This window comes from Amblyomma mixtum, chromosome 10, assembly GCF_055824585.1.
Source record: "Amblyomma mixtum isolate Tamu chromosome 10, ASM5582458v1, whole genome shotgun sequence".
Lineage (NCBI taxonomy): Eukaryota > Metazoa > Arthropoda > Arachnida > Ixodida > Ixodidae > Amblyomma > Amblyomma mixtum.
In genome coordinates this window covers 127,233,663-127,239,067 of record NC_143021.1, presented here as the reverse complement: position 1 = coordinate 127,239,067, position 5,405 = coordinate 127,233,663, and positions in this window count along the sequence as shown.

Below are 5,405 nucleotides of genomic sequence, written 5' to 3'. Positions count from 1 at the left end.
CACCGAGATCACATAGGATTACTGCGCCATTTCCTTTCCTCAAAAAAGCGTTGCTTTCAAGGGGCAAGGCATCGCGCTGAACGGGTGGAGGCGTTCCGTGGACTTCCTGGCAGAGCTACAACACGCTGTCGCATTCCACTCCTAAAGGCGAAGCTTAAGCGTTTTAATTAGCAGTTAATTAGTATTCAGGCATTAATCACTAATTAACCATTAATTAGTGATTTGTCATCACTTAGTAATTAGTACTCAATTACATGTGACGCCACCAGTGCCACAGAAGTAGTCAAAGTCGTGCGGAAAAGGCTTTCGCCTCTACGCACTTTAGACAGTCGAAGTGCCCCCTGAATTTTTTTCATGTAAGCCTTTAATTTCAAGGTTTTTTTTTGTGCTTTTGCTTTTTGCGCACAAACTTTTTGCTTTGTGCTTCTTTTCCCGCGTTGCCGCGGTTTTTTTGGCCATTCCTTTAATTCTTTCGCGCGAAGCAAAGGCTCCGCTGTGCTGACGACGATTGTAGCCGTCCTGAACCAGGTAGCGTGTGGCAGCTTCTTCGTCCGCCATAGCCCCAGCATAAGTAGAGCCCTTTTTTATCTCTGATGCCGTGCGAATGTTATGCCACCATGCGAACTGTTACTCCCGTCAAGCTGAAAGCCTCGTGACCGCTATAGTGTAGAGATCAGCGAACGTTCTGACCGTGTGCCATGTTTGCCTCTAACCATCTGCTGCTGCTGGTTCATGTTTATCTTAACCACCTCCTACTCCTGCGTACTACCAGTACGACTTCACGAACGCACGGGTGTAGCACCTGCTTTGTCGTAGAAAGAAAGTGTAGCTCGACTCCGAGTGGGCTTTGTAAAACTGCTGTCGGCGAAGAATGCCTGCTTCCATCACTGCTCCCATGTGCAGCGTGAACGGCTGCATGAACTTCAATTTCAGTATTTAATGAAATGTATCAATGATAAAAGTTTAGTTCTTGGGAGCTGGCTCAAACACAGTTCAACTGAACCTGTATTTGTGAAAAAATCTACTGCAGAGCTTATCTTGACGCAAAAAAGAAAAGAGCTGAGAACTCGATCGAAACGAAATTGGAATATTTTTGAAGTAGCTAAAAATGCCAAACGAAAATATTTACATTTGAAATGCGTAGTTGTACAGCAGCTATCTTGCTGGTTGTTTAAGAATGGCATCTGTAATATACTTGAACCTTTTGCAATCAACAGAGCAGTTTGAAAAAATTATTCACCATTAACGTAACTATATCCATTGCAGAACTAAGCCATATGCCGTATCCCGGCCTTTTTTCCTCTCCTTTCCCAGACGCGCCATATAATTCCTACAAACTCCCTAAGCATGCTACGCTTTTTATCTGTCGGGATCCGCTCGTTACAATTATGAACCATCGCTTAGATTACTTTCGCGTTATATGCCCCACCCATGAGAATTTGTTCCTTATTTTTATTAGGCCAACAGCATGCGTTTTATATAGACCCACTGCGATCTCTTTCTGTATTCTGACATTGCACCTAGAATTTACTTTTTGAAAGCTCGCTGCATTGTCGTCTACCAAGTTTCGAGTTTTTTGCTTAGCTTACGCATTTCTGTACAACGGGTAAGTAATGGAAAAATTGAGCAGTTCTATTCTTTCTCCTATGAACTTGGTAAGTTGCCTTACAACATTACAGAATTTCAAGAATGCACACTACGCCAATCTTATTCAACTGTCAGTCCACTCTGAAAAGGTATACCGTGTATTTCAGCGACCAGCTTAAAAAATTTCAAACACAGTCTTTTTCGAGCGAAAATATGGCTTTTTCGGCATTGTATAACCGTTGCTGATAGACACCAGAAAACCCATGAATCGTCTTAACAAGCAAGCTCGTTAAATAATATCTAGTAATCAAATTTTTAACTAACACAGTTAGGTGCCTAGTTGCAATTACACATTTGTAGCCGCTCGTTAGGAATAGCCATATCAGTTTTTATAATTTCGAAAACGCGATTGCGCTTGGCTGTGTGGATCGACAAAATTTAGATTTTTTTACTAGTTACGAGCACTGAAGGGGTTGCTACAGCTTGCTTTCAAAAGCGCATGTACTTTCGCAAGATGCAACCAAATTTTCTTGAGCCACTGCGGCTAGGGTAATCGCGTTTTCGAAACTCTAAAGACCGATATGGCTATTAATAACGACCAACTAAAAACGTCTGATTGCAGCCAGTTGCTTATCTGTGATAATTATGCGCTATCAGAAAACAGTTAACTAGCTAACTACTAAAGACAATTCAACGGCATTCCGGAGTCCGCCAAAACTGCAAATACTATGCCACAAAAGCCACATTTTTGCGCCAAAAAGTCTACTTTGCAAATGAAACACCTGGTGTTTCCTTGTCACTTGCAAGCCGCCGCGGTGGCTCAGTGGTTATGGTGCCCGGCTGCTCACCCAAAAGACGCGGGCTCGATCCCGGCCGCGGCGGCTAGAATTTGTTTGGAGGAGAAATTCTAGAGGCCAGTGTACTGTGCGATGTCAGTGCACGTTAAAGAACTCCAGGTGGTCGAAATTTCCGGAGCCCTTCACTACGGCGTCTCTAATAGCCTGAGTCGCTTTGGGACGTTAAACCCCATAAACCAAACCAAACCTTATCACTTGCAATGCATTACTGCATACCATAAGTTGCTGCGGTGTTGTGCTGCGATTTAACTTTACTTTTATATTTTTTGCACAAATTTGAGGATATATTGTTCTACTTTCATTACCTAGGTTATCGATAGGGCTTTGAAGTTAGTATTGCTCTGTCTATCACCTTGTCTATGAAACATATGGTGGCTGTGCAGCCAGTATATATTTATGTTTTTTTCTGCCTAAAAAATCACCATATATATACATACAAGAAATATGCACATCAGGGACATAATCAGTCTGTTTTCTTTCAATACCGTTATGAGAACAATTATGAATAAAATGGCATAACTACGAATGCAATGCATTTGTGAGGAAATGATTCAGCCTTTTAGACTTTACAGAGAAGTTTCTACCTTGGTTCTATATTAAACGAAAGCACAACCTCCCTTCGCATTTATGAGATTAGAGGGCAGCAACGGCGGTAAAGCGATCGTCGCCGGAAGCTTGGCTCTTTCATTATTCGGTTGGAAAACAGCATTTGGCTAAATATCTGCAGAATGTCCTTTTACAGTGAAAACATTTTCAGCCCCTATTATTAGCAGTTCAAGAGGAGCTATAGCTAATACCTGTGCCACCTTTGCAGTGTCAAGTGATGGCTGCTGCAGCGAGTAACTCATCCTTACCATCTGAAGGTCTGCTACCAAAGGCGATATCGAGACCCCTTGCCTGTTTTTGGTCCTTGCTCCTCTATACTTTATTAAATTTCATGAAATAATACTGGGCAGTGAGTGGTTACACTGTCCTTTGATTTCATTTACCAGCTTAAGTATTCTAAATATCTGCCCTCCCGGCAATCGTCCGTCGAAAGTGTAGGAGGAATCTCGTCGCTTTATCAAATAAGAAAAACAAGTAATGTTTTATTTAAGTTACAAGGTCCGATAGCAGAGTAAGACGCAAAATGCTTCGCTATCAGGAACTCCTTAGAGATATTTGAACGGTGCTGCGGGGGTTGTCGAATGAGTCTCACGCGAGAAATTTTATCAAGCTAAAAGGATCACTGCTTGAAACTATCATTGATATTGTTACATTGTTACGAGGACAGGACCGGCACAAACCACAGTTTCAGCGAAGTTGAGCTCACAGCAGAGAACTCACAAGATGGCGGTCCGAACCACACACACACGCTTCGTCTTCGTCCACCGACACACGCACATTTCGTCCTCATCGTCGGCGCGCTCCCATGAGCACGCGTCATTACCCCCTCCATCATAGCGGCGGCCCGACGCCGGAAACGAACACGGACGACAAAGGTTATGTTCGGTATAGATGGTGGAGGGCAGAGAACACAGAGAGCTGTTAAGCTGGTAAAGCGGCGGGTTGTAGCCTGTCATGGTAGGGCTTCATGCGCACCACGTGGGCAGTCTCGGTCGGATGGCGCCGACGTGTTAAGGAGGTTGTGCCCCGCGGAACAACTTCGTATGTGACTTCACTTACACGACGAACCACCTCGTACGGACCGAAGTAGCGTCGGAGGAGCTTTTCGGAGAGTCCGCGGCGGCGAAAAGGTGTCCATACCCACAGAGAATCGCCGGGTTCGTACCGAACGTACCGGTGTCGGAGGTTGTAGCGACCAGCGTCGAGTTGTTGCTGATGTCGAATCCGGCACCTTGCGAGTTGGCGGGCTTCTTCAGCCCGCTGGATGAATGTGTCAACGTCAGCGTAGGGGCCGATGTCTCCGTCGTTGTGACCAGCGGGTAGCATAGCATCCAGCATGGCAGTGACACACCGTCCGTAGACCAGCTGGAAAGGTGTAAGACGGGTAGTCTCCTGTTCTGCCGTATTGTAGGCGAAGGTTCCATAAGGAAGAACTTCGTCCCACGTGCGATGCTCGACGTCGACATACATAGCAAGCATATCTGCAAGCGTCCGGTTGAGGCGTTCAGTCAAGCCGTTTGTTTGGGGATGATAGGCTGTTGTCTTCCGGTGACTGGTGTGGGTAAGTTCGAAGAGAGATTGCATTAATGCCGCCGTAAAGGCGGTTCCACGGTCCGTGATGACGACTGATGGCGCACCGTGACGCAAGACGATGGATGTCATAAAAAACTGAGCCACTTCTGCAGCACTAGCGTGGGGGAGCGCCTATGTCTCGGCGTACCGCGTTAAGTAGTCCGTCACCACAACAATCCATTTGTTCCCAGAGGAAGACAATGGAAATGGGCCCAGCAAGTCCATGCCCACTTGATGGAAAGGTGTTGTAGGCGGTGAGATGGGCTGAAGAAGCCCTGCGGGTTTAACTGGTGGTGTCTTTCGTCGCTGGCAGTCACGGCAGGTCCTGACATATTGCTGGACTGATGAGAGCAACTTTGGCCACTAATACTTCGCACCAATGCGGGCAAACGTCCGCGTAACACCCAAATGACCAGCCGATGGCTCGTCGTGGCAGGCGTGCAAGATTTCTGGACGGAGTTCGGATGGCACAACCAGAAGAAAGGTTTCAGTGTTATGCGCGAAGTTCCTCTTGTAAAGGACGCCATCTCGGATACTGTAGGAACCCAAACCTCGAACGAAAAGCCGCGGAACAGCGACGTTAAGGCCCACCAGATGCTCGATGAGCGGACGCAACTCTGAGTCAGCCCGTTGACGCCGGGCCATATCGGACGACGTGACGAGAACAAGAAACGGGAAGCCGTCCTCCGTTTCGGCCGGAGCATCGTCGGCAGGTGCACGTGACAAACAATCGGCGTCATTGTGCTTACGGCCGGACTTGTACACTACCGTGATGTCGTATTC